The sequence below is a fragment of the Dendrobates tinctorius genome, unplaced genomic scaffold (assembly GCF_039654945.1).
Source record: "Dendrobates tinctorius isolate UK_male_01 unplaced genomic scaffold, ASM3965494v1 ptg000083l, whole genome shotgun sequence".
Classification (NCBI taxonomy): Eukaryota; Metazoa; Chordata; class Amphibia; order Anura; family Dendrobatidae; genus Dendrobates; species Dendrobates tinctorius.
Genome location: NW_027361751.1, coordinates 29,329,732 through 29,353,879, shown reverse-complemented (window position 1 = coordinate 29,353,879; position 24,148 = coordinate 29,329,732). Strand labels below are relative to the sequence as shown.

Here is a 24,148-nt window from a genome sequence, read left to right as displayed (position 1 = left end):
CCAGGTTCATCAAGACTGGTGTTGGTCACAATTTCACTACCTGGCGATTTTCCGTCTTTTTGTCTTCGTTCCCCCCCCTTCTTCCAAGAGCCATAGGTTTGTTTGTTTTTCTGGCCATATGGTCACCCGAGGGCTTGTTTTTTGTGGGACAACTTGTTCTTTTCAATGACACCATTGATTTTACCATATAGTATACTGGAAAACTGGGGGGAAATACAAGTGCAGTGAAATTGTAAAAAAAAGTTCAATTCCATAATTATTTTTTTTATTTAACATGTTCACTATATGGTAAAACTGACCTGGCAGTATGATTTCTCAGGTCCGTCTGTACGAGTAACATGTACTCTTTTTTTTTTTTTTTATTTAGATGGTGAAAAAAAATTTGGTAATTTGTAAAAAAAAAAAAAAAAAAAAAAAGAATTTTTTTTTTTATTCGCAATTTTCTGAGATTTATGACGTTTTTATTTTTCAGGATCTTTTCTATATTTATTGAAATATTATAATTATACATATGTTTTTACTTTTTTCCTTCTCTTCATTTTCAGTATAGTCTGACTTGTCTTTAAATATATGTTTAGGGGTTTTCTATTGGTTGGTTCTAAAACTCATGACAGTTGGTCTGTTTATATTTAAATAGGATCACATGTATATTGCACCCTATTCTATGACTCAGGGCGGTTGCCAGAAAGGGGTCAGATTTTAATATCTTGCCAGAACTGGTTTGTGTTGTAATGGACTTCCAATAAAGGATCATTTTTTATGTCACTCCCGTTTGGATGTGACGAATTCCCAACCACTTTTCTATGAAGTTGCTGAGCTGCACCATTGGAATTCCAGCCACCCACAGCCATTTGTCCTGAATCCAGTTTCTGCATTAACGAAGGTGTGAGCTCTGTTTTCCTTCTTTTTGTCTTGATATTAGTACACCATTTCCATTACTGTTGGGCCTGTTCTCCTCAGCCTCCTTGTACCTAATAGCAAAGGAGATGGGACCAACTCAGATGGGCCTCCTCTCTTCTACGCTTCCATTGCAGTGGATGTACACTTAGACTACTTTCACACTAGCGTCGTGCACTGCACGTCGCTATGCGACATTGCAGCGCACCGACGCATAGTGTGGAAGCGCCGCACAACGGGGGCAGCGGATGCTGTTTTTCATCGCATCCGCTGCCCCATTGTGAGGTGCGGGGAGGCGGGGGCGGAGTTCCGGCCGCGCGTGCGCGGTCGGAAATGCTGCAGACGACGCACCAAACAACGTTACATGTAACGTTTTTTGGTGGCGACGGTCCGTCGCACGACGGTTGCGACGTGTGGCAATGCGTCGCACTGCGTCGTTAATAAAAGTCTATGGAGAAAAAACGCATCCTGCAAGCACTTTTGCAGGATGCGTTTTTTCTTCAAAACGACGCATAGCGACGTGCAGTGCACGACGCTAGTGTGAAAGTAGCCTTAAAAAGTACTTGTCATTTCACCACATTGTGTGCATGAGGATTAACACTCATTCTCTGACTTATGTACCGTACTTAGTTTCCTAATTTTTGACAATGTTTAACCTGTGTATATTTTTTTTCCAATTTTTATCGTTTAGCTAGTTGTTGTAGACCTGCTGCCGTCATGTTTTCCCTTAATAGTGCACCTAGAGATGAGGGATTCCTGCATTCCTGACTGTGTGCAGTGCATATTCAGAAATGGCAGCACGTGGCAGTCCTGGGCAGTTTAGCTGTGAAACAGATTCTTGGGTTAGATAAACACTTACTAGAGACCAACAGCATGGCCTTTGTGTGTCTCTGCCTGTTTTTCTCACTGTGCTCCTCTCTCCTCTACTTAGTTTTCAGTTGGCAGCTGCAATCTGATAAGTGAGCTGTCCGCCCTTCTTGTTTGAGCGAAGATAGATTTCAACTCATTTTGAAAGTTAGTTATGGGAACTTGGAAGTGAAGAGAAGATGTGTCTTACATGTGAAGAAAGTATCATTTTTCTGATATATTTCACAGTTTATTATATTTTATATTTTTTATGCAAAATTTGTTGAAACAACAGAGACCATGTAAAATTAACAAAATTGTTCCTAAAGGTTAATAAAAGCTTCATGAAGCCAAATTCACATCGACATAAAAGATGTGTCTGACAGGATATCAGGACTCTTCAGACCTACAGATGACTACCCATTCCTGCTACTACATGTGGGGACAAATGACACCGCAAGAAACGACCTGGAAACCATCTGCAGAGACTTTGAAGACTTAGGCAAGAAAGTGAAAGAACTGGGAGCACAGGTGGTCTTCTCTTCCATCCTCCCAGTGGATGGCCATGGAACAAGGAGGTGGAATAAGATTCTGCAGGTGAACAACTGGCTACGTCGATGGTGCCGTCAGCAACGATTTGGATTTCTGGATCACGGAGTGAACTACTTATACGATGGACTACTTGCTAGAGATGGGGTGCACCTTACGAAGACTGGAAAGCATGTATTTGGAAGTCGCCTTGCTACACTTGTAAGGAGAGCTTTAAACTAGAACAACATGGGAAGGGAAGCAAAAGACCAGAAAAAGCCATACACCTGCCAAATGCTATTGAGAACTCTGCTATTAGAAGTGGAAAGGAAGAACAAAGACGAAAGAATCTAATTAATAAAAATATTGGAGAAAGAGAAACCAATCACAAACTAAAATGTTTCTATACTAATGCACAAAGCATGGGCAACAAACAAGGAGAATTGGAACTACTAACACAGGAAAAGAAATATGATGTCATTGGAATCACTGAAACTTGGTGGGACAATACACATGATTGGAATACAAGACTAGAAGGATACAACTTATTTGCAAGAAACAGACTTGATAAACGAGGAGGGGGTGTCGCATTGTATGTTCGAAACGCGTATATCTGCACAGAGATTGAAGCTTCAGAGACTGGGAGTTCTGTGGAAACTGTTTGGGTAAGAATACAAGGACAGAACAATGGAAAGGAAACCATTGTAGGCATTTACTACAGGCCGCCTGTGCAAGCCGAAGATATAGATGAACTCTTTATGCATCAGATGGCCAAGTTCTCCAAAAAATATGACATGGTTGTCATGGGAGATTTCAACTATCCAGACATTTGTTGGGAATCTCTCTCAGGCAAAACTAACAGGTCAAGGAAATTCTTATCCTCTCTTGCTGACAACTTTATCTTCCAAAAGGTAAGGGAGAAAACAAGGGGAACTGCTACCTTGGATCTAATCCTTATAAACAGGGAGGAAATGGTTGAGGAGGTAAAAATGGCTGGGACCCTAGGAGGTAGCGACCATGCTATTTTAGAATTTTGGATAACTAGAGGTGGAAGACCTGTGAAGACTCAGACGTCAAGGTTAGATTTCAGAAAGGCAGATTTTAAGGGATTCAGAAAGAGAATTGGAGGGATCCAATGGCTGGATATCCTTAAAGACAAAAATGTCCAGGAAGGATGGGAAATCTTGAAAAATGAAATTCTCAATGCACAGTTGTTAACAATTCCGAAAAGAGGGAAGAATAGGAAGCATTTAAGGAAACCAGGATGGATGAGCACAGAACTTAAGCACATGCTAAAAAGGAAGAAAAAAATGTTTATAAAATGGAAAGAGGGAGGCATATCTAAAGAAGAATATAATGCTGTCTGCAGAACCTGCAGGGCACAAATCAGATTATCTAAAGCTGAAAATGAACTGAGGCTTGCAAGAGATGTCAAAAGCAATAATAAAGGATTTTGGGGATATGTCAAAAGTAAAAGAAAAGTCAAAGATGCTATAGGATTTTTACAGGATGAAAATGATGAAATGGTAAGACAGGATGTTGAGAAGGCTGAACTTTTAAATTCCTATTTTGCATCTGTTTTCTCTCAGAAAGGAAATGCAACATCAACTGTTATTCACTGTCCTATTAAGGGAATAGAAGAATCCAGGATATCTATAAACAGAAAGATAGTGAGGAAACACTTAGCTAACCTAAATGAATTCAAGTCTCCAGGTCCAGATGAATTACACCCCAGAGTACTGAAGGAGATAGCAGAAGAAATTTTTGAACCCCTCTCCATAATCTTTGAAAATTCTTGGAGAACAGGAGAAGTGCCAGAAGACTGGAGAAGAGCAAATGTTGTTCCTATCTTCAAAAAGGGGAAGAAGGTGGACCCAGGCAACTATAGGCCGGTGAGTCTGACTTCTATACCAGGAAAGATCTTTGAACAAATTATTAAACAACATGTATGTCAATACCTGGATAAGAATGAAGTGATTAAACAGAGTCAGCATGGGTTTGTAACTGATAAGTCATGTCAGACTAACTTAATTTCCTTCTATGACGGTATCACTGATTGGGTGGATCAAGGAAATGCTGTAGATATAGTATATCTTGACTTCAGCAAAGCATTTGACAAAGTCTCTCATACAATCCTTATTGAAAAAATGACTAAGTATGGAATGGACAAGACAACTGTTAGGTGGATTCATAACTGGCTTAGTGATCGGACCCAAAGAGTCGTCGTAAATGGCTGCACATCCAGTTGGAAGAATGTCTCAAGTGGGGTACCACGGGGCTCTGTCCTGGGCCCTGTATTGTTCAACATCTTTATCAATGATTTAGATGAAGGAATTGAGGGTAAACTGATTAAATTTGCTGATGACACAAAGCTAGGAGGGATAGCTAATACTAGAGAGGAGAGAGAGAGGATTCAAAAAGATTTAAATAAACTGGAGAAGTGGGCAGCAACTAACAGAATGGTTTTTAACAGGGAGAAATGCAAAGTACTACATCTGGGCAATAAAAATGAAAAAAGCATATATAGAATGGGAGGAATAGGGCTAAGTGACAGCACATGTGAAAAAGACTTGGGTATACTAATAGATCACAGACTGAACATGAGTCAACAGTGTGATGCAGCAGCAAAAAAGGCAAATGCAATTCTAGAATGTATTAACAGAAGCATACAGTCTAGATCACGTGAAGTCATTATTTCCCTCTACTCCTCTTTGGTCAGACCTCATCTGGAATATTGTGTCCAGTTTTGGGCACCACATTTTAAAAAAGACATCAACAAACTGGAGCAAGTTCAGAAAAGAGCGACCAGAATGGTGACCGGTCTGCAAACCCTGTCTTATGAGGAAAGGTTGCAGGATTTTGGAATGTTTAGTTTGCAAAAGAGAAGACTGAGAGGAGACTTAATAGCTGTCTACAAATATCTAAAGGGCTGTCACATTGTAGAAGGATCAACTTTATTCTCATTTGCACAAGGAAAGACTAGAAGCAATGGGATGAAACTGAATGGGAAGAGACACAGATTAGATATTAGAAAAAACTTTTTGACAGTTAGAGTGATCAATGAGTGGAACAGGCTGCCACGAGAAGTGGTGAGTTCTCCTTCAATGGAAGTCTTCAAACAGAGGCTGGACAGACATCTGACTGGGATGATTTAGCGAATCCTGCTTTGAGCAGGGGGTTGGACCAGATGGCCCAGGAGGTCCCTTCCAACTCTACGATTCTATGATTCTATGATTCTATGATAATATCTTCAGTGGGGCCAAGATTTTTGATATTGGGGCCATATTTCCTACACGGTATCTGAGGTCTATAGAGACACATGTCTAGCTATTTCTGACTACTCGCCAAGAAACCCTTTTAGCTACTTTCTGCCTTTCCCTCCGATTTGCTGTGAAAGTAGATCTTCATAAAACACTTGTGGAGCTTGTAAGCAATGAAGTAAATGGAAGCCGCTCTCTTCATAGATTATAGCCGAGGAGATATTCCGAGATCTCAACGTTTTGTAGCCCCGGGTGACACTGGCCTTAATTAATGCAGCTTATCTCAAAACGGCCATTAATCTCCCGCCGATCTGAGCTGCAGCGAGCAATACTGACTTAAAGAAACTGTCATTATCATTTCAGCCAAAATTGTCTGCTAGCATAATCCACGCCATTACCGGAGAGCACGCTAGTGACTCATAATGGCAGCAGTGTGGGCAATATTTTGACATTCTGTTTTTACGGTTTCTGGTCTAGCATCAAAGTCAATCGATGGAACTTACAGACTTTTTATCAGAATTGGAAAGGTGACCCTGCAACGTTACGTCTAATTCTATTAGATTGTCCACGTAAAGTTACATGGAAAGAATATTATTCACCTTAAAGGAGACTCATCCATCCGCTCTCCGGAAATAAAATAACAATTCAGGAGCATGTTTTCTAAGGATTTTGTCCTGTTCCTGTATTATTCTTCTTGGAAACTTAAGATCCAGGCCAATCAGGTGTGTGTGGACAATGATAGACTGGTCTGATCAATGGGGTCCATCCGCTTTAAAAGGGGTGAACCTGTACCATCTGAAGCTGTTCCGCCTGGGAACTGAGCGGTGCTAATGATGTTACTTGTCCTCGTCTGATATAAAAACGTTAAAGGGGATATCTGGCACCGCTAACCGCAGCGCCGATGACGTTGCAACCCCATATTTCTAAGAGGTGGAACAGGAATAGATAATTATCTGGCTTTCAGACACCTTTATTTCATTGTTTCCAGATCCAAAAACACGCACTGCATCTTCGAATAAACACACTGGAGGGCAACCTTTCATGTCACAGACCCTTTGTCAGACTGGGTATAAACACAAAGATGTAGGACAATATAAGAAAACCTAACCTCACCAAGACACGTGTATGTTCAGGTAGCATCATTTACGTGTCCTGGTCAGCAAGTATCACTTGTATGTCGTGCACATGTCCTGTCTAATGAGCAGGATACCTTGCCGGTCATGCACTTATCCGCGTCAGATGGCCCCTTTAACTTGTTTTTTTAATGACTTAACCCTTGTTTATGTTGAACTAAGTGGGGAAAATAAGTATATGATACACTGTTGATATTGCAAGTTTTAGCCACCTACAAAGTACGGAGAGGTCTGTAATGTTTATCATAGGTACACTTCAACTGTGAGAGACAGAATCTTAAAGACGACAGACTGGGTGAGCTGGCTATAACTTTTACTGTTTAGAATCTAAAAAAAATGCAGAAAATCACATTGTACGATTTCTCCTTAATTAATTTGCATAAAATAAGTATTTATTACAGTAGAAAAACGTAATATTTGGTACAGAAACCTTTGTCTGCAATTACAGAGGTCAGACGTTTCCTGTAGTTCTTGACCAAGTTTGCACACACTGCAACAGGCCCCCTCCTTGGCCCAGCCCTCCATACAGATATTCTCCAGATTTGTCACTTTTCGGGGCTGTCGCTGGGCAATATTGAGTTTCACCTCATTCCAAAGATTTTCTGTTGGGTTCAGGTCTGGTGATGGACTAGGCCACTTCAGCACCTTGAAATGCTTCTTATGGAGCCACTCCTTAGTTGCCCTGGCTGTGTGTTTCAGGTCATTGTCATGCTGGAAGAGCCAGCCACAATCAATCTTCAATGCTCTTACTGTGGGAAGGAGGTTGTTGGCCAAAATCTTGCGATACATGACCCCATCCATCCTCCCTCCAAAACAGTGCAGTCATCCAGTCCCCTTTGCAGAAAATCTTCCCCAAAAGTATGATGTTTCCCTCACCATGCTTCAGGGGAAGAGTCTTGAGGAGATCATTTGCATATTCCCAGTGCCTTCTGGGATAAGTGAAGAGTCTCCGCGAGCTCAACGATCACTGGGTTTTGGCCGCTGCAGCTGAAAAGAGGAAATCGGAAAACCAGGGGAAGAGTCTTGAGGAGATCATTTGCATATTCCCAGTGCCTTCTGGGATAAGTGAAGAGTCTCCGCGAGCTCAACGATCACTGGGTTTTGGCCGTTGCAGCTGAAAAGAGGAAATCGGAAAAACCGCGCGCCTATTGGCGCGTGAATTTTGGCTCATCTTTCATCGTTTTTAAGAAATCTCAAGATGGAAGAGGCCAGGAGCCATTTGGTGAGCTGCATTTCTTGCTACATGTTCACAGATTTACCAGTGGAAAAGCCAAACTTCACATGCCACAAATGCAAGCTTGTGTCCCTGTTGGAGGAAAAGTTGCAAAATCTCGAAGAGAAGTTAGCTACGTTGAAGATCATTAAGGAAGGTGAAGAGTTCTTGGACAGAGCAGAATTATCTCTTCATGTTACAGAAAGAGAAGAAATTCGAAGTGCACCTGAAGAAACAGAGGAATGGAGACATGTGACCCAGAGAAGCAGGAGGATCAGGAGGCAGTCAGCACCCATACTGCTCAGAAACCAGTACCAGGCTCTCACGCAGGAAAACGATGAAGAAATACATCAGGATAAGACTTTGCCAACAAACAGCAACCTTGTACGCCTTCAGAGTCCTCCTGGATGGAGAAAGAAAAATGTTGTGAAGAAGAAACGGAGAGTGGTGGTCATGGGGGATTCCCTGTTGAGAGGAACAGAGGCCGCTATCTGCAGACCGGATATAACTTCAAGAGAAATGTGCTGTCTTCCAGGTGCAAAAATTAAAGATGTGTCTGACAGGATATCAGGACTCTTCAGACCTACAGATGACTACCCATTCCTGCTACTACATGTGGGGACAAATGACACCACAAGAAACGACCTGGAAACCATCTGCAGAGACTTTGAAGACTTAGGCAAGAAAGTGAAAGAACTGGGAGCGCAGGTGGTCTTCTCTTCCATCCTCCCAGTGGATGGCCATGGAACAAGGAGGTGGAATAAGATTCTGCAGGTGAACAACTGGCTATGTCGATGGTGCCGTCAGCAACGATTTGGATTTCTGGATCACGGAGTGAACTACTTATACGATGGACTACTTGCTAGAGATGGGGTGCACCTTACGAAGACTGGAAAGCATGTATTTGGAAGTCGCCTTGCTACACTTGTAAGGAGAGCTTTAAACTAGAACAACATGGGAAGGGAAGCAAAAGACCAGAAAAAGCCATACACCTGACAAATGCTATTGAGAACTCTGCTATTAGAAGTGGAAAGGAAGAACAAAGACGAAAGAATCTAATTAATGCAAATATTGGAGAAAGAGAAACCAATCACAAACTAAAATGTTTCTATACTAATGCACAAAGCATGGGCAACAAACAAGGAGAATTGGAACTACTAACACAGGAAAAGAAATATGATGTCATTGGAATCACTGAAACTTGGTGGGACAATACACATGATTGGAATACAAGACTAGAAGGATACAACTTATTTGCAAGAAACAGACTTGATAAACGAGGAGGGGGTGTTGCATTGTATGTTAGAAACGCGTATATCTGCACAGAGATTGAAGCTTCAGAGACTGGGAGTTCTGTGGAAACTGTTTGGGTAAGAATACAAGGACAGAACAATGGAAAGGACACCATTGTAGGCATTTACTACAGGCCGCCTTTACAAGCTGAAGATATGGATGAACTCTTTATGCATCAAATGGCCAAGTTCTCCAAAAAATATGACATAGTTGTCATGGGAGATTTCAACTATCCAGACATTTGTTGGGAATCTCTCTCAGGCAAAACTAACAGGTCAAGGAAATTCTTATCCTCTCTTGCTGACAACTTTATCTTCCAAAAGGTAGGGGAGAAAACAAGGGGAACTGCTACCTTGGATCTAATCCTTATAAACAGGGAGGAAATGGTTGCGGAGGTAAAAGTGGCTGGAACCCTAGGAGGTAGCGACCATGCTATTTTAGAATTTTGGATAACTAGAGGCGGAAGACCTGTGAAGACTCAGACGTCAAGGTTAGATTTCAGAAAGGCAGATTTTAAGGGATTCAGAAAGAGAATTGGAGGGATCCAATGGCTGGATATCCTTAAAGACAAAAATGTCCAGGAAGGATGGGAAATCTTGAAAAATGAAATTCTCAAAGCACAGTTGTTAACAATTCCGAAAAGAGGGAAGAATAGGAAGCATTTAAGGAAACCAGGATGGGTGAACACAGAACAGAGGGATGCATATCTAAAGAAGAATATAATGCTGTCTGCAGAACCTGCAGGGCACAAATCAGATTAGCTAAAGCTGAAAATGAATTGAGGCTTGCAAGAGATGTCAAAAGCAATAATAAAGGATTTTGGGGATATGTCAAAAGTAAAAGAAAAGTCAAAGATGCTATAGGATTTTTACAGGATGAAAATGATGAAATGGTAAGACAGAATGTTGAGAAGGCTGAACTTTTAAATTCCTATTTTGCATCTGTTTTCTCTCAGAAAGGAAATGTAACACCAACTGTTATTCACTGTCCTATTAAGGGAATAGAAGAATCCAGGATATCTATAAACAGAAAGATAGTGAAGAAACACTTAGCTAACCTAAATGAATTCAAGTCTCCAGGTCCAGATGAATTACACCCCAGAGTACTGAAGGAGATAGCAGAAGAAATTTTTGAACCCCTCTCCATAATCTTTGAAAATTCTTGGAGAACAGGAGAAGTGCCAGAAGACTGGAGAAGAGCAAATGTTGTTCCTATCTTCAAAAAGGGGAAGAAGGTGGACCCAGGCAACTATAGGCCGGTGAGTCTGACTTCTATACCAGGAAAGATCTTTGAACAAATTATTAAACAACATGTATGTCAATACCTGGATAAGAATGAAGTGATCAAACAGAGTCAGCATGGGTTTGTAACTGATAAGTCATGTCAGACTAACTCAATTTCCTTCTATGACGGTATAACTGATTGGGTGGATCAAGGAAATGCTGTAGATATAGTATATCTTGACTTCAGCAAAGCATTTGACAAAGTCTCTCATACTATCCTTATTGAAAAAATGACTAAGTATGGAATGGACAAGGCAACTGTTAGGTGGATTCATAACTGGCTTAGTGATCGAACCCAAAGAGTGGTCGTAAATGGCTGCACATCCAGTTGGAAGAATGTCTCAAGTGGGGTACCACAGGGCTCTGTCCTGGGCCCCGTATTGTTCAACATCTTTATCAATGATTTAGATGAAGGAATTGAGGGTAAACTGATTAAATTTGCTGATGACACAAATCTAGGAGGGATAGCTAATACTAGAGAAGAGAGAGAGAGGATTCAAAAAGATTTAAATAAACTGGAGAAGTGGGCAGCAACTAACAGAATGGTTTTTAACAGGGAGAAATGCAAAGTACTACATCTGGGCAATAAAAATGAAAAAAGCATATACAGAATGGGAGGAATAGGGCTAAGTGACAGCACATGTGAAAAAGACTTGGGTATACTAATAGATCACAGACTGAATATGAGTCAACAGTGTGATGCAGCAGCAAAAAAGGCAAATGCAATTCTAGGATGTATTAACAGAAGCATACAGTCTAGATCACGTGAAGTCATTATTTCCCTCTACTCCTCTTTGGTCAGATCTCATCTGGAATATTGTGTCCAGTTTTGGGCACCACATTTTAAAAAAGACATCAACAAACTAGAGCAAGTTCAGAAAAGAGCGACCAGAATGGTGACCGGTCTGCAAAACCTGTCTTATGAGGAAAGGTTGCAGGATTTGGGAATGTTTAGTTTGCAAAAGAGAAGACTGAAAGGAGACTTAATAGCTGTCTACAAATATCTAAAGGGCTGTCACATTGTAGAAGGATCAACTTTATTCTCATTTGCACAAGGAAAGACTAGAAGCAATGGGATGAAACTGAATGGGAGGAGACACAGATTAGATATTAGAAAAAACTTTTTGACAGTGTGATCAATGAGTGGAACAGGCTGCCACGAGAAGTGGTGAGTTCTCCTTCAATGGAAGTCTTCAAACAGAGGCTGGACAGACATCTGACTGGGATGATTTAGCGAATCCTGCTTTGAGCAGGGGGTTGGACCAGATGGCCCAGGAGGTCCCTTCCAACTCTACGATTCTATGATTCTATGATTCATGGTTGGGGTGGTGTTCTTGGGGTTGTACTCATCCTTCTTCCTCCAAACACAGCGAGTGGAGTTGATGCTAAAAAGTTTTATTTTGCTCTTATCTGATCACATGACCTTCTCCCATGCCTCCTCATCCAGATGGTCATTGGCAAACTTCAAGCAGACCTGGACATGTGCTGGTGTGAGCAGGGGAACCTTGTGTGCCCTGCAGGATTTTAATCCATGACAGCATAGTGAGTTAATAACCGTAATGCTTGAGATTATGGCCCTAGCTCTCTTCAAGTCATTGACCAGGTCCTCCCCTGTAGTTCTGGTTTGATTTCTGCCCTTTCTTACCCCACGAAGTGAGACATGGAGCTCCAAGCCGAGGAATATTGACAGTCATCTTGTGTTTCTTCCATTTTCTACTAGTTGTGCCCACAGTTGTTGCCTTCTCACCAAGCTGCTTGCCTATTGTCCTGTAGCCCTTCCAGCCTTTTAGGAGTAGGAGGGCTTCTTAAAGAAAAACTAACAGGTCTGTGAGAGCCAGATTTCTTGCTGATTGGTAGGTGATCAAATACTTATTTCAAGCAATAAAATTCAATTTAATTATTTAAAAATCATACAATGTGATTTTTACCTACAATAAAAATTTCAGACTTCTCCATTCTTGGTAGATGGGAAAATTTTCAAAATCAGCAGTGTATCAAATACTTATTTTCCCCACTGCATAGGCATTGTGTAATATATTAGTGGATTCAACAGTTGCCTTGAAGCGGACAGGATCGTCGGTAGCCTGCAGTGAAAGTCGATGTCTGTAATGGCCACTTTCTCGTTTGTAGGCTCTGACTGCTAAGGTTCAATGGGACGGTCAGCATAGATATTATGTTAGGGCTGACAAACTGTGTTCTGCTCTGCCATGCTTTTCTTCAATGGGATCACACTAGCGGCCTTTAGGGAGTGTTTCCAAGCTTAGATTTAGTCATGGCAACATAGGCCGACGCTCCCTTATGGTGGTTGTGTGGAATAAGCTGTAGGCTTAGGGCAGCAGTCCCCAACTTTTATCACATTGAGAGGCCCATTCAACTCTGAGACAGGGTTGGAGCTACATCCAGGCCTGCCCCCCCACTGTAGTGACCCACAGAGCACACCATTACTGGTATGATGAAAGCTAAAGTTTCCCCACATGATCCATACGGAGACCTTGTGCCCCATCCCATATAGGCAGAATATTTACATCCAAGGCTTCTCACTTGGTGTTCCTGTATCACGCACGCTCTCCACATCACCATCTCTCCTGGAACAGTATCGTCTATCTCCAGTTTGCTGAATTGATTTCTCTCCCTCTTTCCCCCGGCAAGTAAATGCACATCCAGATCTTCTCTTCTGAGCAGGACCACTCATAAAAGTCACCATCAGGAGACCTTCTTTTCATAGCTGTTTGCTAGGCAAGGTGGTTATTCACCACGCTCGTACACAGGCGTGGACTACACATTTTAGGCCCGCGAGCCACAGTCTGGGGACCCGTGGCCTAGCGTATGTTAAAGTATTACAGATTTACCGCACAGTGGCTCCCCTGCAACAATGTACAGTTCAGTTCCTGTAGATATCATTTTCAAAACCCTATCTAGATGGAACGGAAAAAATCTGCACAGAAATCAGGACATACAGCAGATGTTCTAAACCGCAGCAAGCTTCTTTTTGTATTGAAAAGTGACTGATTTTCAGTGTCGATTTCATCTTCTCAGTCAGGTGGTGGATGAGCAGCACAATTTTCAGTGGATTTGCAGTGAGATCCCCATCAATACGATCTGCAGTACTTGAGAATGGCCGATATAGTGTACGGAACTTGTGAAGCTTCAGCTCCAAACTTGTATGAACTGCAGGGGGAGCTGGGTGTTGCACCCCTTCCAAACTCATCTTGATGACCCCTTTAAGGACACATGCACCATATCTGCTTCCCCCATTCCAATATGAAATATTAACGTATTGATTTTTTAGCATGTATGACTTTATTTTTACCCCACCATATAGGAAACTAAACTGTCGCTTTTAATGAGTCTTCCACGTATTCCATCTTTAGCACTTGGGGTTGCTTTTAACTACAAGAAGATTTTTGTGACCGTTTCCTAGTGAAACTGCTTTAGTTGTCGGCAAGCGAGCCATAAATCATGCGGTAATGTATTGTTTGTGCCTCGTTTATAGATGTGGAAGGGAGTGGATGGAAATGAAATTACGCCAGGTCTGTGCCATGCTGCCACTCTCCGTCTCTATCTCCTGGCGATATCTAATAATATTTCAGGCATTTCAGTAATGACATTTATTTCTATTGAACACTCTGGAAAGGATCGCGGGTCACAAAGCTAAAACCAGTAGAATTGCTTTAAAAAGAGTCGGAGTAGAATGATTACTCTTCCGTTATAGAACAGGGTATTCCTGTGTGTGGATGCTCTGTGCTCACATGGTATGCCATCTAATTTTTCAGAAATATGTTAAAATCAGATTCGGGGCCAAAATCTGAACAAATTCACTCATCTCTATCTCATATACTGGTATATATTTATATCAGCAGAGTATTGTTTGTGTAGACATCTCCTTCTTTCATAGATTCCCTGAAAGTTTACTTAGAAGTTTACACCCTGTGATTCTCATATAGTGGTCTTTTTATTGTATGATGTTCGTATATTATTCAGCCTTAAAAGAGCACTGAAATCTCATGTTTCCCCATTAAAGAAGCTCTCCTCCTCCCATCAAAGTTTTTATCCTCTTGATATATTGCAGTCCTCCTTTTATAAAGCAGTGTGTACTTACAATTGCTCACTTTGCCTTTCTACCCATTTACTACTTCTCTTTTCTCTGCTCTGTGTAGAAACAGTAAGTCTCTTCTCCTTGCATTTATCATCCCTCTCTTCAACTACTGACCCAGCTGCTCCCTCCTCTCCCTGCCAGGGACTTTTGGTGTTGAGGGAGGATCTAGAGTGACCTTTCACGGTTGACCAAGTGATTTCCAAATTAATCCACAGGGCGTTGCCAGCAATTGAGAATGACCAGACGGAGATGGGTCTCTGTTTGGGAGGATCAAGGCAAATCGCTAACCCCGTTTATTATGTCAGCTCTTTTATAGTATTAGCATACAACACTTGACCTATGAAAATACAGAAAAAACGGAAACTACATATATCTCCGTAGCATAGAGAAGAGCACAGTAGCACATTCTTCAGAGTCTTACACAATAATACACCCCTGGGTCTCATATCTTGTATCTTATACAGGCTGGAACAGTCTGGTTTTATAACAGCCATGAACTTTACTGTAGTTAAATTACAGAATTTATCTCGTAAACAACAAGATGGAGTTACAAGCACAAAAAATGGTTTTGATTTTAGTCTAACCCTTCACAATCCCCTCTAGATAAATTTTGTTAACACACAACAGACTTAGCAGAGGTACTATCCCAAGCTATAAGCTCGAGGGGTACTGGTCTTTACATGGCTGATGCCGTTTTATCAGTCATGGCTTTTGCGGCGCACCCATCCCCCTGTTTGCTGCAATTTCCGAATAACAATTTTTGATGACCGTGGTGGAGATCTTTTGAAGGTAGCCATGCGCTTGGCTTCAACATCTTCATCAAGTAACCTTTTGAGATCGGTGTAGAGAAGAGCAGGGGTGACGACGCCTTTGGTATCATCATTAGCTTTCCTAGTGCAGAATTTCCTAATATATTACAGAAATACACCAAAGAGCAAGTTTTAGTATCACATATGCAACAAGGATACAGGCAGCAATGTGTAACAAGCTTTGTAAGATCCCAGCTATCCAGCACCCAATTCCCTTAAACCAATTGGCTGGATTGAGAAAGGAGAAGGTGTCTGGCCACCAACTGTCCTTATTACGATCATTGTTTTTATCATATTGATCTCTGAGTCTTTGAATATCTTCCAACTTTAACTTCAAAGTACTGTTAGTATCTATATAATGACAGCAAGCAGGTCCAATGACCTGACTCATACCACCTTGTGCTGCTGTTAAGTAGTCCAGCACTATAGTATGTTGATTAGCGACTATGATAAGTTGATTTTGGACAGCAACAGTAGTATTAAGTATGTCTAATATATCCCAAATTTGATCATCTAGATAGTCTGTGGCCCTAACCAATTTATCCCACATTTGTGTAATCATAGGGTAAATGAAAACAGAACTGACAACTTTATTGGCCACACTCATCTGTACTATATTTGGTCTCCCTGAAGGGCGGAGTGACTTGTCTAACAAATCTCTTAGTAATTTTTCATGATGTTGTATAAACTTATTATTCAAGAACGTTAGGGAATTTAGGCTGTCCCATGCAGTTACCAATAATAATATGGAAAATGCGAAAACCCAAAACATTATGCCCCCTTTATTTGCTATTGGCTTGTTTAACCAGCTTGCAGTGCGATGCGTGGATCCAAGTCGGTCTTCCTTCTAGTTTCACTGATGTAGGGGTGATGAGGAGGACTTGATAGGGACCGTCATACAAGGGTTCTAGTCCGTGCTTTCTGACATGCCTTTTCACGACTACAAAATCACCAGGCTTCAGGTTATGACAGGTGTCGGTTTCTGCTGAATCTGGAAGAGAAGAAGAAACTAGAGCATGGGTGTTAGCAAGATTTCTACTAAGCTGAATAACACATTGAACAGCACGGTCAATTTCTTCTGATAACTGCCGAGGCTGGAAATTTGCAGCTGGGGGCCTGGCACCAAACAATATCTCATATGGGGACAGGCCATGTTTTGCCATAGGGTTGTACGAATGTGGTATAATACAATGGGTAGGAGCTCTGCCACGGAGCTGTAGTCTCCTGCATCAATATGGTCAATTGTCCCTTCAGTGTGCCGTTAAGCCTCTCAACTGTCCCACTGGATTGTGGATGGTATGGAGTATGGAGGGCTACAGTGGATCCAAGCATTGTCAGAACTTCTTGGTACACATGAGAAGAAAAGGCCGGACCTTCATCACGTTCAACAACTTCTGGAACCCCATATCTGCATATGACTTCCATCACCAGTTTCTTCGCTGTGGTTTTTGCAGTCATGTTGGCAACAGGGAATGCTTCCGGCCAACTGGAGATCATGTCAACAACAACCAAACAGTATTCATACCTTCCAGACTTAGGTAACGTGATATGGTCCACCTGGAGCCTTTGGAAAGGATAGTCGGGCTTAGCAAGGTGCTTCGGGGGTACACGTTGCAGTTGACCAGGATTGCAGGTCTGACAGATATTACAGGCACGGTTGAGCGCTGTCAAAACTGTGGAAATTCCCGGGGCCCAGTAGAATTTTTGCACCAGTGCGAGGGCCTGATTCTTTCCTCGATGTGTAGGCCCATGTGGCAATAGCAGGGTACATCCGCTTAGGGAGACGCACGAGTTGGTCCTTTTTCCAGAGACCATTATCCATTCGTGCCCCATCAGTCTTCCATTGCTTCACCTCTTCCTTTGGAGACATTTTCTGCATTGTCATTAAGCTGTCTCGCGGGGTCCGACAGAAAACTTCAGTCTGTCGTAGGTCAGCATTTCTTGCAACTGTTTACGCTGAGAGCGTGTGGTCACCATAGTTGGTATGGTTAGTTCAATGGGTAAAAGAGGCTTTTGCTTGCATATCCGCAAATGCGTTACCAACAGTCTGGGGACTGTTCCTAGGACCGTGCACCTTAACTTTGATAATGGCCACCTGAGTAGGTAATTTGATCGAATCCATGAGGATTTTAACAGCTTCAGCATTTTTCACTGGGGTTCCAGCAGTAGTAATAAACCCTCGATTGGCCCATAGAGCCCCAAAATCGTGAGCAATACCAAATGCATACCGTGAGTCCGTGTATATATTAGCCCGCCTGTTCTTGGCCAAAATACATGCAGTAGACAGAGCCTGAAGTTCTGCTTCTTGTGCTGACTGTGAGGGTGGGAGCGCAGCTGCGTGCACTACAGTGTCCTCTGTGGTAACAGCATATCCCGTGTGGAATCTACCAAACTCATCAGCATATCTTGAACCATCTGTGTATAACACCAGATCGGGATTTGGAAGTGGATTCTCACTCACACTTGGCGGAGTAGCTGTTTCTTCAGTCAGAAGTTGGGAACAATCATGTTGGAGATAATCCTCATCACTGCCATCTTTCTTGGGGACCGGCAGTAAAGTAGCGGGATTGATTGTAGTACAGTGATGTAACTTGACATAGTCAGGCAAAAGGAGTGAACACTGCAGCCGTAAATGTCGTTGCACAGTCAATTGTCTTGGTTGCTGAAGTGTCAGTATTGCTGCAATGTCATGCGGGGCAAAAATGTGCGTTTCATGTCCAAGTATTAGGTCTGCAGTCTTGTCAAGCAATGAGTGAGTGGCGTGAACTGCCCTCATGCAACTTGGTGATGCTCGGGCCACGGGGTCGAGGCGGGCCGAATAATAGCCCACTGGCCGTTGCCTATTGCCATGTGATTGTGTAAGTACCCCTGCTGTGTGTCCTTCATTCTCAGACACATACAAATGGAACGGTCGAGTATAGTCCGGGATGCCCAAGGCAGGGGCGGAAGCAATGAGCCGCTTTAATTCAGAGAAGGCACGATAAAGGCTTTCCATACAAACCGGTGATCTTTCCTTGTAGCTCATTATGCCGTCTTTCAAGGCATTGTAAAGGGGTTGCATTATGCGGGATGCATCCGGTATCCACTGACGCTAATAAATACATAGTCCAAGAAAAAGGCTGGAGTTCAGTTACATTGGGAAAGGAAGGGAGCTGACAGCTATTTTTCTTTCTTCTGTGAGGTGTCTGACACCCTGAAGGAGACAGTGACCCAAGACTATCACTTGACCAAGGCAGAACTGAAGTTTCGAGGCCGAAACCCGACAGATCAGATCTGCCAGATACTTGAGGAGACTAACAGTGGCAGCAATAGCTTCCTGCTCCGTTCGTGCACACAACAAAAGATCATCCACATACTGAAGCAGCGTGACCTGAGGGTGATCTAACTGCCAGGGCAAAAGACACTCGCTCATGTTTTTTGCAAACTGGTTGGGACTGTTTTGGGCCCCTTGTGGCATAACTGTCCATGCTAACTGTCATCCCTGATAAGTGAATGCAAACAGAAACTGACAATCTGGATGTAACGGAATGCTAAAGAAGGCATTGGCAAGGTCGATGACTGTAACCCAAGCAGCATCCTGGGGTATTTGGGACAAAAGAGTATGTGGATTAGGCACCACTGGAGTTTCCAGAACAGTAGCTGCATTAACTGTCCGTAGATCTTGTACCAGCCGGTACACAGGGGGATGGCCAGGCGGGGTCTTTTTCTTAACAGGAAACAAGGGCATATTACATGGAAAAACACAGGGTACCAGAGCACCATTATCAAGTAACGTTTGTATTTGTTCCTGGAGGCCGCTGTGTGGGCCACTGATAAGGAACGAGCTGTGTGCTTGCAGCTGGGGTGGGGGCTGGAGCTGGAACTCCTGCAGCTGCTGGTCTGCTTTATGGTTTTCCTGCTGATACAGAGCGGGCTAAATTCTTCTGAAAACTTTTTAATACTTTTAATGCATCGTCCGGAGTGGAATTCTCGATGTCAGGTCTAACTGACATTATCGCCTCTTTCAATTCGGGTTTAAGGCCCGGACATCAAAGCTGCCACAAAAAGGGGGTGTATGGGCTTTATTATACAATGAGAATCCCAGATCTTTACATACCACCATTAGACGCCCAAAGAACTTCTTGGCAGTCTCCCCCTTGTCCTGTGTGACATCTGTGAGAGAGGTAGCTTGATCCGCTAGACTATCTTGTGCCCAAACCTTTAAAGCATTGCAGAAATCGACACCACTCTCATGGGTTCCCCCATCCAGGTTCACATTATACGTTATGCCACCCTCAATAATTGGAAAATACCCCTCCCCAGCTTTTACTCAAAGTATGTGTAATAGATTTCTTCGGGGAGTGGAATAAATCTCTCGATTCGCTGCTATTTGCCTGTAGAAGGCCATGGGAGAAGTCTTTGATTGCAAAGGGTGTCTATTTGGGATGGGGTAAAGGGGGTATACTTTGGCCTGTCAGGAGTAGTTTCCACATCATCCTCTTCAAACTCGGATATTATTGACTCGGGGGCGGGAGGAGGTGGCGGTAGTACGGGCACAAGAGACATTGCTGCGGAAGCGAGGCAGGAGGCTCTGTTACAGTTAGAGATTGTATTGCCTGATGGGCCGTTAGGCGGCTGTCGAGGACAAATCGGACCTCCTCCAATTTTATGGGGTTTTCCTGTATACACCGCTCTATTGCTGATACTATGACCATGGCAGCATCAACCTGGAATATTGAAAGATGCCGGCAGAGATTAATGGTATGGCCACTGTACGTTGAGGCATCGTACCGAGGGGAACAGAGGAGGCATACAGGATTGCGTTCTGGACAGCCTCAGTAAGCAATTGTTGGGACCTAGGAATGTTGGTAGGATTATAGCGTAGTCCCACTGCATGTATTACATATTGACGCGGCAGCTGTCCTGCTTTGGTTGCTGCGACCTGTCCTGTTTCTACCTGGCGATACGTTTGTATATACGAATTAGATTCTTCCTGTATCATGGGTCCGCCTTTCTGTGAAATTGTTGCGGCCAGTCCTCCATCATGGCGGAGTTGATTATTCGTGGCATTTACTATGGCCCCAACATACTGCTTCATGAGATCCCCTGTCCCTATCCTAAAGAGCACATCATGACGGTGGGGTCCAGGAATAACATTGGAATACATATCCTGGAAATCTTCTGTCTCTTCTGTGTATCCTGTCTCTGACCGGGTGACTAAAGTAGGAGGGAGTGGATACTCACAACCACTAGCAATACTAGACATAGCAGGGACTGAGGCTGGCGGTGGCTGATAATAGGTGCCGTCAGCATTTAGCAAGGGAAAGGTTGGGACTACAACTCCGGGTCTCCTTGCTCCACAATTGCAAGAGTCCTCTCTCCTGTCATGATCCAGCGTGGATCTGACAGTTTAAATGGATAAGTGAACTTTTTTTCCTTTGGCTAGGTGCCAAAGTGATGTGATTGCCCCGGTGGCCATTAGAATTATTACACGTGGTGTCGTTCATTCTAAGTTGCCCCGGTGGTGGTGTGTGGTAGTGCACTTTAGTTTCTTTAGTTTAGTGCACGTAATAATAAATCAGGTGTGAGGCTCTATAAAAGAGAGCCAGGTGTGTTCAATCACTATTGGTGATATTGTGTTCGTCATTTGGGAAGCAAGCCTGGGTGAGGAAGGAGCTGAACATGAGTCCTGCGCAGCCCAGCCAGAGGGAACGAGTGGCAGCTATGTGGTCTGCAAGAAGGGCTGGCATGGCGTGGTGGAGTCACAGTTTATGGTGTCGGCAGGAAGTGCTTGCATGGCTTGGTGGAGTGACGACTATGGAGAGAGTTGCACTCAGCATGCGGGACTTGGTTGCTGAGAGCTGGACTCAAGCATGCTTGACTTTTTGGGCAGGAGCTGAAGTCATCTTTGGGACTCTGTTACTGGACTTCTGCAATTGGTGGTGGACTATGCTCCAAGGCTGCACTATGGTGAAGGATCCAGTTATGGTGATGGATCCGGGTGGAGGAGAAGATGCACACAGGTGGTGGGCTCTGTTGCTAGGAGCGTACGCAACAGAGCAAAGCTAAGTGGTGTTTCCCCTGTATTGTCATTTTCCCTCATGTGTGTTTAGTGCAGTGGTGGGATTAGTTTCCGCACTGACCAATTCCCTAGTGAGGGTTTAGGTTCAGGGCGAGCTAGGGTTTTTAGGTTCCTGTGCGTCGCCCGGTGCGGAACCGGCATAGGGAACGTTAGGAGTGCAGGGACACTGGCTCAGGGGAGTTCAGGAGGTCTCCACTTCCCTATTCCCTATTGCAGGGCCCACCATTGTTAATGTTACCCAGGTTCCCCCTTTATTATTTAAATTCTCCTTACTGGAGGCGGGGTTTCCAGACTACTGTATGTATAACGTGTAATACCTAAATTCGCCAGTTGGAGGCGGCGTATCCAGCTGCACGTTTTATTATTTAAATTCGCCCCACTGGTGGCGCTGTATCCATGGTCACGGGTGTCTTATGGGTTTGCCTTGCGGTACTCGCTGCGTCCAGACACACGTGACCGTGACATCTCCACTGAGGATTAGTAACTGCGCATATGTCACAAATCCACCCGGCAGGATCATAGAGTGGGGGTGCACTGGGCTTTGGCAGCCCAGGATATATTAGTGCCTTGGGGTTGAGGGGCACAGAGCTTACAGTCGGGAGGAGAGGCTTGATTTCCTGGGGAGGGACCTTATTATCTACAAGGGAGACCCCTTGTTCCAGATCATCATTTTAGTTGTTTGTCTTTCTGGCACATTACTCTCAGTTACTTTCTCAGTCACTTTCTCAGTTCCTTCTTGCACCACAAATCATTTATTCCTTGTCATAGTAGTGGACAATTTTCCTTCAACATAGTGGTAACAGAAACAATCAGAATTCACTTCCTCTTCTACCTCTATATAACCGTCATCACACAATTCATGTGCCAAGCCACGGAATTCTTCAGCGTCTTTAAGCAATCCATCAACAGTCAACCTCCCTTTGTTCTTCCTAATACCTTCGTCCCATAGCGTAGGCTGTAGCCTCCCGACCTTACGGAATCCCATAATTGAAAATATTTTTCCTGCATTCCTGACAGATTTCTTTCCCCATCTTTGAATCATAAGACTAACAGTATCCGATCCATCACACAAATCCAAACTCTTTTTTTTCTTCCACGGAAACATGATTCTTTCCTTTAGCGCTAAATATCCTTGCTTCAGTTGTGCACATTACTGGAACAGCCGTACAGTCTGTTCCACCGGGTCTATCCCCCTCTGGGATGCCCAAAATTCCAACGCGGTACTCAGTGAAAGGAGGAGGGTGTCTTAGACTATCCCTCCGGACACCTCTGGTTATATATATATATATATATATATATATATATATATATATATATATATATTCCTGAGTTACGTATTCTACCCAATCTTCGATCACATCACCAACGCCTGATTCTAACAGCGATCATGATTTCAGGATATTTTGACTATAAAGAGAGTCACAATCACTGGTCAGTCCGGGGTGTCCATCCCTTATGAGGTACGGTTCGAACACTGGGCCCCCAACGGGACTGCACCTCTATATGATTCCACCCAAGAATCACCCTACCATCGGGGACAAACCTCAGATCCTCTTTGCAGCAAAAAACACAGGAAAACCTCACCAAATGGTCAGTCTCAACAGTATAACTGCCAACTTACCGTGGTTATCGTGGGGGATGATCAGTCCCAATTTTCCAGTGCCTGTGTCCGGTCCGAGGGTCCTTTGTCTTGTTGTCCTCCAGGGACAGAGGCGTCCCTATTTGGGGGCCCCATATTGGACAGCCAAGCTGTTGAGGGAGGATCTAGAGTGACCCTTCACGGTTGACCCAAGTGATTTCCAAATTAATCCACAGTGCGTTTCCAGCAATTGAGAATGACCAGACAGAGTTGGGTCTCTATTTGGGAGGATCAAGACAGATTGCTAACCCCGTTTATTATGACACCTCTTTTATAGTATTAGCATACAACACTTGACCTATGAAAATACAGAAAAACCGGAAACTACATATATGTCCGTATCTACGTAGCATAGAGAAGAGCACAATAGCACATTCTTCAGAGTCTTACACAATAATACACCCCCGGGTCTCATATCTTGTATCTTGTGCAGGCTGGAACAGTCTGGTTTTATAACAGCCATGAACTTTAGTTAAATTACAGAATTTATCTTGTAAACAACAAGATGGAGTTACAAGCACAAAAAATGGTTTTGATTTTAGTTTAACCCTTCACATTGGATTGCATGCCCATGATCAGTAATGCTACTTTTCTGGGCGCAGCGTATTTTCACTGCATCCAAAACACTGTTGATCAGTACAAGCACAGTAGAAGGGATGAATAGACATAGGTGAATAGAATATTTGCAAGATGCTATACTATGGGATAGCACGGTGGCTCAGTGGTTAGCACTGCAGCCTTGCAGCGCTGGAGTCCTGGGTTCGGATCCCACCAAGGACAACATCTGCAAGGAGTTTGTATGTTCTCCCCGTGTTTGCGTGGGTTTCCTCCCACATTCCAAAGACATACTGATAGGGAATTTAGATTGTGAGCCCCATCGGGGACAGTGATGATAATGTGTGCAAAAACTGTAAAGCGCTGCTGAATATGTTAGCGCTATATAAAAATAAAGATTATTTATTATGAATAGAAATCCCATGCGCATTTTGATTCTTTTCCACACTGCATAAAATCACCTGTGGTTCGGGTTGCCGAGCTGCAGCATGTCAGTTTGTCTTGCGGGAACGCTCAGTCTTCTGTCTGGAATTTC

The 24,148-nt window shown here is 43.3% G+C and overlaps 1 protein-coding gene and 1 long non-coding RNA gene across 7 annotated transcripts in view; one reads left to right on the top strand and one right to left on the bottom strand.

Annotated features, from left to right (window-relative positions):
- Positions 1-24,148, top strand: part of IPO11 (importin 11) — a 555,951-nt gene that overhangs the window by 119,691 nt on the left and 412,112 nt on the right. The gene's annotated exons all lie outside the window — the stretch shown is intronic.
- LOC141097178 (uncharacterized) lies at positions 14,806-23,294 on the bottom strand. Its single transcript, XR_012233867.1, has 2 exons — positions 23,041-23,294; positions 14,806-16,349 (listed from the first exon to the last, which is right to left on the bottom strand). It is a non-coding gene; the product is annotated as an uncharacterized lncRNA (long non-coding RNA).